This window comes from Lactuca saligna, chromosome 3 (assembly GCF_052625555.1).
Source record: "Lactuca saligna cultivar CGN05327 chromosome 3, ASM5262555v1, whole genome shotgun sequence".
In the NCBI taxonomy this organism is placed as follows: Eukaryota; Viridiplantae; Streptophyta; class Magnoliopsida; order Asterales; family Asteraceae; genus Lactuca; species Lactuca saligna.
The window spans coordinates 51,048,571-51,061,825 of record NC_136419.1 but is presented as its reverse complement, the minus strand read 5'-3'; the positions used below and the strand labels follow the sequence as shown (position 1 = coordinate 51,061,825).

The following is a 13,255-nucleotide window of genomic DNA, read 5'->3' as shown; positions in this document are numbered from 1 at the left end:
AAAATATGATATTATGTATTTACAAGGGAATAGCTATGGAAAAAATTCCACATCTTAAATTTGCGATAGATCTGCGACGGGAAGAAAAAAAAATCACGTCTAAATTTGCAAGGGATTAGCGATGCATTGAAAAAAACTGATATAGAGGTTTGCGAGGGATTAGTGACAGAATATTGTTGTTAGGTTTTGTTGCCAATGTCCTAAATTGTAGTATTAAGTGCCATTATGCGATGGATATTCTGTCGCTAAGGTCGTCGCAAGAGAAAACTAATCCGACGCTAAATCATTCGCTAAGTCATTAGCCAGCATTTAATTGGCTATGGAGTAAGTCTGCGGTTGATCCGTCACAAATGATCTTTAACGACGGATTTGCGACAGATTCGTCCGTCTCTAAAACTCATGTTTCTAGTAGTGTTTTTTTCTTGATGGAAATTTGTAACCCTTCCCATAGGTTACATGAATTTCACTTTTTTCTTGTGATCGGTCAAGTTATTTTCAAATGTTTAATATTTATTTAGGGTTTCCCATTGATATTGAGGGCCTATAAAAAAAAGAGTCCTTAAATATAACTTTTTATTTATACCAAATCAAATTTCTGTGATACTACAAATAAGTCGATAAATACTATAAAAACAATCAAAACAAAATAACCATAATACAATATATTATCTTCTATAATTACATAAACCACAAGGTTCTCCTAATGTTTTTAGAAGACTGAAATGTGGAATCCACGTCCAACAAGCTTGCATGACACTTGACTACTTGAGCATTTCTGTTTCTGAAGTAAACTTGAAATTTAAAAATGAAACGTTGAAACTCGTAGAAAAAATAGGAATCGGGTTAGAAAAAAGAAAGAAATTCGTAACTTGCTAACCAAGGGAGAAAATGTAATTTTGTGTTGGTGGTGGTTGTTGTCGTTGTTGTTTTTTTTTTTTTCCTAGCTAAAGGAAAAAAGACGTAATTTTATAAATCCACTTAATGGACTCAAGAATTGCGTTAGAAAAAAAAAGTGATGTCTCATGAATTAGGTGTAATGAAATTTAACAAAGAGTTATGAAGTTAAACTCATTTGTAAAAAAATAGAGCAGATGATGGGGAAGCAAGAATCGATACCCGGTAAACAATACGAAGGAACACAAGGTACACAAGGTGGGTCTATCACCCAACTCATATACTAAATACGACAACAATGGTGGACATAAAATTATAATACAGTATATAATTTTGTTGCGTCTTGCACACCTTGCACACTTTCAGCCCCCTTGCATATTTTTAATATATAAAAATAACAGATGTTTTTAATACCGTAAAGGAGTAAATAATAATCCATCAATTAATAAGCGATTCCGAGTAATTTGGATGATAAAATAAATACGCAAAATAGCAGGTACTTTTTTCTTGGTTAACTTTAATAAAATCGTGACTACTATAAGATATGCACATCTAATTAAACATGAATCACATGATCAAATAGTTCTTTTTAAATCTTATGAGTACATACTATTTTTTAGCATTATGAATAGTAAGGTGATTAAATTATTAGGTGGTGGGGAATGGAGGATATTATTGATCGATCTATAAATTGTGATGACAGGAGCAAGTAATTCTCATTCAAGCACTAACCTAGAGAGAGATATGGCACTTAGTACTAAAACAAATCAGGTTAAGATTAAGTCAGATTGTGATGCTTTTCACCAGTTATGGAAGGCAAACCCCAACCAAGTTCCCACCTTGACACCGACTTACATCCAAAACTGCCAAGTCCATGAAGGTGAAGTTGGAAACCTGGGCTGTTGTCTCGTCTGGAACTATTTTCATGGTAAGCCACACATGTGTACCCTATTATATTTTTATAATGGTCTGTTTAATTACTAGAAATTCGATGTAGTATAGAGTGGAACCATATAAATGTATTTCTTTGTCCACGTAAATGCACTTCGACTCAATGTTTTTGATGATATGACGGCATTGTAGATGGAAAAGACCGTGTTGGAAAAACAATAACCACGGATTTCAACGAGGGAAAAAAGTTGGTCACATTTAAGGTTGTTGAAGGTGATCTCATGGATTTATATAAGACCTTTGTTATACATATTCAAGTAGACAAAGATGGTTCAGACAACATTGTCACATGGACTGTTGAGTATGAGAAGTTGAACCCAAATGTTCCTGATCCCGATACGCTGATGGAATTCTACGAGAAGGTTACCAGAGACATAGAGGCTTGCCAACTCCCGAATTAAATAAATCAAAATCTAATGCCATATCAATACAGGCGACAATAAAGGATTTTCTTTGTATCGGATGTTGCACTACGTTGTTATCTTATGTTTTATGCGCCTGATATATGTAATAAATGGTATTGTCATAATAAACGTAGTTTGATATACTAAATTTTAATTCTGTGACAAACTACTATATAGGTGAAAAAATTAGAAAAAATTTCTTAATTCTAAAAAATAAATTGCTTTTTAAATATTTAGGTCACTGTGTTTTGATAATGTTCTGAATGTTAAAAGAGATCAGCAAAAAATGTAAATGCAAATTACTCCAATAAAGTACGTTAAGAACATCATCTTTGATGGCAAGTAAATGGTTGAAGCCCATTGCACTAGAAGCAACATTATTGATCACCTTAACGATAGATCCAACACTGCCTGCACCAACGATGTTGAATGGAATAATCACTCGATCTCTTTTCATCGACTTGGATAATGAACTTCACTCCATGGTTCTTGGAGAATGATCATTATTTTAATAAATATACTAACAAAAATATTGTGAAAGATTGTTTCCGGATGAACTCTAGTCACATACCTAATCAATGGGCTCTCTAGAATATTCCATAACATAATCACATTCATTTGACACCATACACCTCTCTCGACTTTGTTACAAGCCGATCTTTGCTACTATTGGAGGAACAAAGAATGTCATGCCTTCTAGTGATCATTCGTTCTCAAAACCTCCGTTCTGATAACTCTAGACGTGGAGGAACAACAACCGGTCCTCAAGAAATTGTAGTGGGAGTTACTTTGGTAATCTTCGATCTTTCATATCCAACAATAATCATGCACCCTTCGCAAATTGTTGGATCATCTCCCCAGGTTCTAATGGTTGCCTATGTTTGGATAACTGTGCCATATGTATTTTATCTGCCCATCCTTGCTATCGGGCAACAATAGCGACACATCAATTGTAGTCGTGTCACTACAAGAGTTCAATTGAGCATCCTCGATGTATCGCTTGGTCGTCCAATACTTCAGCAGTAACCACGACTAGTACAAAAATGGATTTTATCTTGCTAAAGGCCAAAATCAAGCTAAAGAAGAGGTTCTAGGTGAAGAAAAAGCATTATCTTGCTAAAGGCTAAATCTTTATCACTATAAGGACCAAGATCAGCCTAGATCTGAAGTTATAACTTCAGATCATGCCTAATACCCGAAATGAATCACCAACATGCTAAAATCACCCTAATCTCAATCATGGAGAGATCTAGCTAGAAATAAGTTAAGGTAACGAATTTTTACCTTCAAAATGAAGCCAAGATGAAGTAGATACTAGATCCACATGCTTCTCTTCGTCTCGATCCACTGGCTCCTCAAATCTCTTCAAAGAATGCACCAACAAAGCACTGTTACCCTCACTACACTCAAGAACAAGATCCAGACTTGTTATGGTTTCTCTCAGCCATCAAGGAGGCGGTGAAGGACTGGAGGAAGGGACATAAGGTCCTTTAAATAGGATGAAAACCCTAAAAATTAGGGTTTCATCCTCCTGCTCCAACTCGTCGAGTTGTGTCCTCCAACTCGTCGAGTTGGTCACTTAAGACACGCAACCAAGTTCGTTCCTACTCAACGAGTCAGGGCATCCAATTCGTCAAGTAGACCTTTCAAAATGAAAATAAGGCTGTTAAGTTTTATCTGAGAGTCGGGGTGTTACATTTAGACTTTTATTTATCTTAAAAAATATGAAATTGTATTTAATAATGTGCTATGTGTATTAACATACTGATAAATAATACATCTTATATTTAAGGAAGAGAAGTTACAAAAAATAGCTCTCAAGGCACAAGTTGTAGAGATGAAGACGATGCAAAAAGAAATTCAAAGTTATGAAAAAGGAAAGTTTGCTCAACAATTCATCTTTCCATTATGATATAACAAGGCTCAATTGGAGGTAAAGATTGAAGTTCAGTTGAAATCTTTCGAATTCCATTTCCATCATTCATGGAATTCACCTTTCCTTTCATGTTTTGAAGGAATTCAATTCCATTCCTATTTCTTTATCTTTTCTAACATGTGAGTGAGTAAGTACTTTAGCTCTTAGTTTAGGATAAATACTTACAATGTTAGCTGAAAAAGGAATTACATTTCAAATCCCTTCAAAAGTTGTTGAAAACTCGATTATTTGGTCCATGTCCCATTCCAGAAAATATCGCACAGATAATTAAACTTTTTCTTTAAATTTATAGATTTCGTCAGTAAATAAAAAAGATATGATTTGAAAGATTAAAAACTTTAATATATATTTTGCGGGCTTTGTCTTGTGGTGCTAAAATTCCATAGCGAATTCTCTATGTGTTGACCATGGTTTGACTGCTCTTCAATAATGTAACTATATCTTTAAATTATTTTATCTTTTTTAATGATTATTTTAATCATACAGGAAGGGATCAGGGGAATAATGTAAGTAAGAAGTCCCAAGTAAAACTGTATTTGGATTTACTTAATTCATTTTCTCTTAAGTAGTGTTTGGAATGATGGAATTATAAAAGGGGTTGATGTAATGATTCATTCCATTACATTGTTCATTCCATTACTTTGTGCATTCCATTCCATCCAAGCAAAGGCCCGTGGAAAGACCTACAGACCATGAATGTGACAACCTGTAAATTTATTCCGTCACAAAAACCGTTCCTGTTAAATAAAACCGTTCGTACTCATATTGTCCCGTTAACCTTCGAGTTAAATTAATTTAATTGCAACTTTTATTTCGGTTTCGTAAGTTTGGGGATGCGTTATAAACATTAAAATATTTTCCATAATTGTTTGGAAAATTATTATTTTCATCTAAGTCGTGATTATGTCAAATTATCGGGTATGACCAAAAGCACCGTCTAACGGCAGTATCGGTAGAATTCCATCGGGCCACAAACTCAACCCCTATATAAGGGATTGAGTGACATCATTTTGAAGATTTTTCTCTCTCTCTAAACAATTTCTCTCACTACTCTCTCTCTCTCTAAAATCCGAAACTTAGCCAAAATCATCCAAAACAAGCTTCAAATCATCAAGGTAACTATCCTAGCTCCTAGTTTAACACCTTTGGCCTTCAAATTCGTGATTTATATGAGGAATGGGACCATAAACAAGTGTTTATGGTCTTGGAACCTCCTTAGGCCATGAACACATGTAATGAGGGTTTTGAAGCCTCAAAACCCCTCCAAAACACTTCTACGGCTTAGATTCGACTTAGAAACTTGCATGCATGGACTAAGGACCCCAAAATCATGACATTTGATGTATGAAAATGAGTTTACGGCCCAAGAACCTTCTTGGACCATAAACCCCCATGCATGAACCATAAACACCTCTTAAGGTGTTAAAAATGCCCTTAAACACCACCAAAAGCTTTCAAACGTGTCTAGGACCTTCTACTCCATCATTTGAAGCACCAAATCATACAAGAAGGGACCAAACATGAGTTTACGGTCCAAGAACATGATTGGACCGTAAACCCTCATTCTTAGACCTTAAACACCTTTTAGGGTGTTAGTTTTCCCCTAAACACCTCCAATGACCTTCCATGAGTGCATAGAACCTTATAACCCCTCAAGTAATGCACCAAAATATTCATAAATGGGACAAACTAGAGTTTACGGTCCAAGAACATTCTTAGACCATAAACTCGTCTCCTTAGACCATAAACTCTTCAAATGGGTGTTAAAATGTCCTTAATACCTTGAATGGCTTGTATGTTGGACTAGAATCACATGTGATTAACCTACAAACACCAACACCCATGAATTATGAACAAACATGAGTCTATGGTTGGAAACTCATGTGTTTAAGGTAGTAAACTCCTCAAGAACACCTTCATAGACCGTAAACTCCAATCCCAAGGCCATTTCAAGTCCCGATCACTTTCTAAGCCATGTAATCAACCCTAGAACTTTCCCGTGTGCATTGTAAGACATTTTGGCATCCAAGAACACACCACCCATGAGTTTACGGCCATAAACTCGTGGGGATATGGTCAATGGATCGTAAACTCCTCAAAGAATTTACTTTTGAAGAGTAAACTCCATATCTAGGTCCTACACATCCATAGATGTCACCCAGGTCACTCCGAACACTCGTATTGAAGTGTTTTCACGTCTCAAGGTGTATATTCATATCTAATTAGTGGTTAAAAGTCTAATTAGATACAATTGTATATCATTTCATATTACATAGGAACCTCGCGCATTATCAAGCCCCGAACCGACACATAGCATCCAAACCGACACGTTTTCTAGTCCGGTGAGTTCATACACCTACCCTTTTTCAATGTTTTTCAATGTTTTCAGGGGGGGGGGGGAATACAAGCAAAAGTACAAGAATATCTTGTACTTAAATTAATTATTTCGTTTGAATGGTTTCATAATCGGTTGACTTTTAAGAATTGAAAACATATTAACAAACTGTTTGACTTGCAGAGTTATTTTTTCAAACCGATTACGATTCTTATTATATAGTGTTATACTTTATACTTTACAATTGATTGTTCACACATTTACTATTTGAAATCATAAAATTTTTGTATTGTCCTTAATAAAACACCCCTAGGTACGAGAGTGAAGGACAGGTATCATTGGAACTTAGTCAGGTCCTAGTTAATACTCCCCCTAGATGCGAGAGTAAAGAACCAATAAAAAAGGATTTCCGTATTAATAATTTTAGTTTTAAATTCATGATTCTTAAGATTAGAGACATGTCCTTTGCAACACTTCCCCTAGATACGAGAGCGGAGGACTATCTCTGTAACCAGAATCTCCGGAAAGGGAGAGCGTGACTTGAGTGTATAGATCTATACGTGACTGACTATCCCGCAGCTGGCTGCTAGCTACAGCCGAACCGAAAGGTTCAAGGGTGACAAAAGTCATAAAAGATATAGGCCCCGTTCCGAGTCATATCTAGTCTGTAGTATGGTTATGGAACTCGCAATCAAGATTATGAAAACTTTATACTTACTTATTAGTTTTATATACGTGTTAAAACTAATGTACATGTAAAGGTAACCAAACTTATCGGAAACTTCACACACACAATTTAAGTATGGTAGATACTTGTACGTTACTTTCAGATTCGATAACACTTCATAAACATTTTAGGAAAATAAGGGTTTTTCCTAGGATAACTGAACTTGTTCTTAAATCATAGTGTGTAAAAATCAAATAACAAACTGTTCTTAATCAAACTGGGTAACAAATGGGTAACTAAACTTTACTTATAAGAAAATATGGGATTTTCTTGGGTTTGTAACTTTTTCAGAAACCGAAAGGAAACTCATACATTTTCAGAAAACAAAACAGCTTATGAACTCACCAGCTTTATCCTAATTTTTAAAATGCTTGTATTCTCAGGTCCACATTAAACAGGTACCCGACGACCCTTTTGATGAAGACGGAGTGCGTTGAAGATACGTCTTACTTTTGTTCATATATATATATATATATATATATATACACACACACACACACATATGTATCATACTTGTACAACTTTACTTTTGAACAAATGTAAATTCTAATATGTAATGTAATGGTTGTTTACTTTGCTTACTATGTGAATTGGATTTGATACTCAACGTAGAGTCCGCCCCGGAAATGTTTTCGCCTTCCGTTTTCGGGGTGTGACAATGAAGGTTAGTCTTTAACTTCCTTCCTAATTCAAAATATTGCATATTGTTTTTAAAAAAATGCTATATCTAATGTTAATTTTGGTGTGGATGATGGTCCTCGAGAGATAACAATTTCTAACAAGCAATTTGCAAACACGGTATTTTCTGTATTATCATTTACTTTTTGGTTGGAATCGGAATTCAATTCCATTATGGTCCCACATTTGGTTTCAAATGAGTAGAAACTAATCTTTTTTTTTCATCAACAAAAAAGCATTGCTTCCAACAAAGACATTAAATCTAGCAAAAAGCATGAAGACATCATGCAACCCATTGTCTTTCCATTACTGGAAAAACTAAATGGAAACTGGTTCTCTTAATTCCATGGGATTGAACGAGAATCGGAATCCAATTTCATTCTGACCATTCTTTTGGACGTTAATCAAAGCAACAGAGAACATGTGTGCGAAAATGCAAAATATGAGAGGAAATTTAGAATTTAAAATTATGGTACATCATACTTTTAAATCAAATATCAATCGATGCTGAACTTTGATACCTGATGTTTATGGATGTTTTGGTAAAGTTTGATGGTTAGATTCTTTAGGTATTTTAATGTTGAAGTTTGGTTTGGGAATGTATATTTATTGGATGTTTTTGGTATTTTAATGTTAATATTTGTTTTTGATTACATAATTATTTGATTTTTTGGTATTATTTTGTTTTAGATTCATAACAAACAAAAATATGATATTATGTATTTACAAGGGAATAGCTATGGAAAAAATTCCACATCTTAAATTTGCGATAGATCTGCGACGGGAAGAAAAAAAAATCACGTCTAAATTTGCAAGGGATTAGCGATGCATTGAAAAAAACTGATATAGAGGTTTGCGAGGGATTAGTGACAGAATATTGTTGTTAGGTTTTGTTGCCAATGTCCTAAATTGTAGTATTAAGTGCCATTATGCGATGGATATTCTGTCGCTAAGGTCGTCGCAAGAGAAAACTAATCCGACGCTAAATCATTCGCTAAGTCATTAGCCAGCATTTAATTGGCTATGGAGTAAGTCTGCGGTTGATCCGTCACAAATGATCTTTAACGACGGATTTGCGACAGATTCGTCCGTCTCTAAAACTCATGTTTCTAGTAGTGTTTTTTTCTTGATGGAAATTTGTAACCCTTCCCATAGGTTACATGAATTTCACTTTTTTCTTGTGATCGGTCAAGTTATTTTCAAATGTTTAATATTTATTTAGGGTTTCCCATTGATATTGAGGGCCTATAAAAAAAAGAGTCCTTAAATATAACTTTTTATTTATACCAAATCAAATTTCTGTGATACTACAAATAAGTCGATAAATACTATAAAAACAATCAAAACAAAATAACCATAATACAATATATTATCTTCTATAATTACATAAACCACAAGGTTCTCCTAATGTTTTTAGAAGACTGAAATGTGGAATCCACGTCCAACAAGCTTGCATGACACTTGACTACTTGAGCATTTCTGTTTCTGAAGTAAACTTGAAATTTAAAAATGAAACGTTGAAACTCGTAGAAAAAATAGGAATCGGGTTAGAAAAAAGAAAGAAATTCGTAACTTGCTAACCAAGGGAGAAAATGTAATTTTGTGTTGGTGGTGGTTGTTGTCGTTGTTGTTTTTTTTTTTTTCCTAGCTAAAGGAAAAAAGACGTAATTTTATAAATCCACTTAATGGACTCAAGAATTGCGTTAGAAAAAAAAAGTGATGTCTCATGAATTAGGTGTAATGAAATTTAACAAAGAGTTATGAAGTTAAACTCATTTGTAAAAAAATAGAGCAGATGATGGGGAAGCAAGAATCGATACCCGGTAAACAATACGAAGGAACACAAGGTACACAAGGTGGGTCTATCACCCAACTCATATACTAAATACGACAACAATGGTGGACATAAAATTATAATACAGTATATAATTTTGTTGCGTCTTGCACACCTTGCACACTTTCAGCCCCCTTGCATATTTTTAATATATAAAAATAACAGATGTTTTTAATACCGTAAAGGAGTAAATAATAATCCATCAATTAATAAGCGATTCCGAGTAATTTGGATGATAAAATAAATACGCAAAATAGCAGGTACTTTTTTCTTGGTTAACTTTAATAAAATCGTGACTACTATAAGATATGCACATCTAATTAAACATGAATCACATGATCAAATAGTTCTTTTTAAATCTTATGAGTACATACTATTTTTTAGCATTATGAATAGTAAGGTGATTAAATTATTAGGTGGTGGGGAATGGAGGATATTATTGATCGATCTATAAATTGTGATGACAGGAGCAAGTAATTCTCATTCAAGCACTAACCTAGAGAGAGATATGGCACTTAGTACTAAAACAAATCAGGTTAAGATTAAGTCAGATTGTGATGCTTTTCACCAGTTATGGAAGGCAAACCCCAACCAAGTTCCCACCTTGACACCGACTTACATCCAAAACTGCCAAGTCCATGAAGGTGAAGTTGGAAACCTGGGCTGTTGTCTCGTCTGGAACTATTTTCATGGTAAGCCACACATGTGTACCCTATTATATTTTTATAATGGTCTGTTTAATTACTAGAAATTCGATGTAGTATAGAGTGGAACCATATAAATGTATTTCTTTGTCCACGTAAATGCACTTCGACTCAATGTTTTTGATGATATGACGGCATTGTAGATGGAAAAGACCGTGTTGGAAAAACAATAACCACGGATTTCAACGAGGGAAAAAAGTTGGTCACATTTAAGGTTGTTGAAGGTGATCTCATGGATTTATATAAGACCTTTGTTATACATATTCAAGTAGACAAAGATGGTTCAGACAACATTGTCACATGGACTGTTGAGTATGAGAAGTTGAACCCAAATGTTCCTGATCCCGATACGCTGATGGAATTCTACGAGAAGGTTACCAGAGACATAGAGGCTTGCCAACTCCCGAATTAAATAAATCAAAATCTAATGCCATATCAATACAGGCGACAATAAAGGATTTTCTTTGTATCGGATGTTGCACTACGTTGTTATCTTATGTTTTATGCGCCTGATATATGTAATAAATGGTATTGTCATAATAAACGTAGTTTGATATACTAAATTTTAATTCTGTGACAAACTACTATATAGGTGAAAAAATTAGAAAAAATTTCTTAATTCTAAAAAATAAATTGCTTTTTAAATATTTAGGTCACTGTGTTTTGATAATGTTCTGAATGTTAAAAGAGATCAGCAAAAAATGTAAATGCAAATTACTCCAATAAAGTACGTTAAGAACATCATCTTTGATGGCAAGTAAATGGTTGAAGCCCATTGCACTAGAAGCAACATTATTGATCACCTTAACGATAGATCCAACACTGCCTGCACCAACGATGTTGAATGGAATAATCACTCGATCTCTTTTCATCGACTTGGATAATGAACTTCACTCCATGGTTCTTGGAGAATGATCATTATTTTAATAAATATACTAACAAAAATATTGTGAAAGATTGTTTCCGGATGAACTCTAGTCACATACCTAATCAATGGGCTCTCTAGAATATTCCATAACATAATCACATTCATTTGACACCATACACCTCTCTCGACTTTGTTACAAGCCGATCTTTGCTACTATTGGAGGAACAAAGAATGTCATGCCTTCTAGTGATCATTCGTTCTCAAAACCTCCGTTCTGATAACTCTAGACGTGGAGGAACAACAACCGGTCCTCAAGAAATTGTAGTGGGAGTTACTTTGGTAATCTTCGATCTTTCATATCCAACAATAATCATGCACCCTTCGCAAATTGTTGGATCATCTCCCCAGGTTCTAATGGTTGCCTATGTTTGGATAACTGTGCCATATGTATTTTATCTGCCCATCCTTGCTATCGGGCAACAATAGCGACACATCAATTGTAGTCGTGTCACTACAAGAGTTCAATTGAGCATCCTCGATGTATCGCTTGGTCGTCCAATACTTCAGCAGTAACCACGACTAGTACAAAAATGGATTTTATCTTGCTAAAGGCCAAAATCAAGCTAAAGAAGAGGTTCTAGGTGAAGAAAAAGCATTATCTTGCTAAAGGCTAAATCTTTATCACTATAAGGACCAAGATCAGCCTAGATCTGAAGTTATAACTTCAGATCATGCCTAATACCCGAAATGAATCACCAACATGCTAAAATCACCCTAATCTCAATCATGGAGAGATCTAGCTAGAAATAAGTTAAGGTAACGAATTTTTACCTTCAAAATGAAGCCAAGATGAAGTAGATACTAGATCCACATGCTTCTCTTCGTCTCGATCCACTGGCTCCTCAAATCTCTTCAAAGAATGCACCAACAAAGCACTGTTACCCTCACTACACTCAAGAACAAGATCCAGACTTGTTATGGTTTCTCTCAGCCATCAAGGAGGCGGTGAAGGACTGGAGGAAGGGACATAAGGTCCTTTAAATAGGATGAAAACCCTAAAAATTAGGGTTTCATCCTCCTGCTCCAACTCGTCGAGTTGTGTCCTCCAACTCGTCGAGTTGGTCACTTAAGACACGCAACCAAGTTCGTTCCTACTCAACGAGTCAGGGCATCCAATTCGTCAAGTAGACCTTTCAAAATGAAAATAAGGCTGTTAAGTTTTATCTGAGAGTCGGGGTGTTACATTTAGACTTTTATTTATCTTAAAAAATATGAAATTGTATTTAATAATGTGCTATGTGTATTAACATACTGATAAATAATACATCTTATATTTAAGGAAGAGAAGTTACAAAAAATAGCTCTCAAGGCACAAGTTGTAGAGATGAAGACGATGCAAAAAGAAATTCAAAGTTATGAAAAAGGAAAGTTTGCTCAACAATTCATCTTTCCATTATGATATAACAAGGCTCAATTGGAGGTAAAGATTGAAGTTCAGTTGAAATCTTTCGAATTCCATTTCCATCATTCATGGAATTCACCTTTCCTTTCATGTTTTGAAGGAATTCAATTCCATTCCTATTTCTTTATCTTTTCTAACATGTGAGTGAGTAAGTACTTTAGCTCTTAGTTTAGGATAAATACTTACAATGTTAGCTGAAAAAGGAATTACATTTTAAATCCCTTCAAAAGTTGTTGAAAACTCGATTATTTGGTCCATGTCCCATTCCAGAAAATATCGCACAGATAATTAAACTTTTTCTTTAAATTTATAGATTTCGTCAGTAAATAAAAAAAGATATGATTTGAAAGATTAAAAACTTTAATATATATTTTGCGGGCTTTGTCTTGTGGTGCTAAAATTCCATAGTGAATTCTGTATGTGTTGACCATGGTTTGACTGCTCTTCAATAATGTAACTATA

General features: G+C 34.6%; 2 pseudogenes; both read left to right on the top strand.

The window, feature by feature from the left end:
- Positions 1–1,638: 1,638 nt before the first annotated feature.
- LOC145035508 (kirola pseudogene) lies at positions 1,639–2,246 on the top strand (annotated as a pseudogene).
- An 8,021-nt stretch (positions 2,247–10,267) lies between these two features.
- On the top strand, positions 10,268–10,875 carry LOC145035507 (kirola pseudogene; annotated as a pseudogene).
- The last annotated feature ends 2,380 nt before the right edge of the window (positions 10,876–13,255 follow it).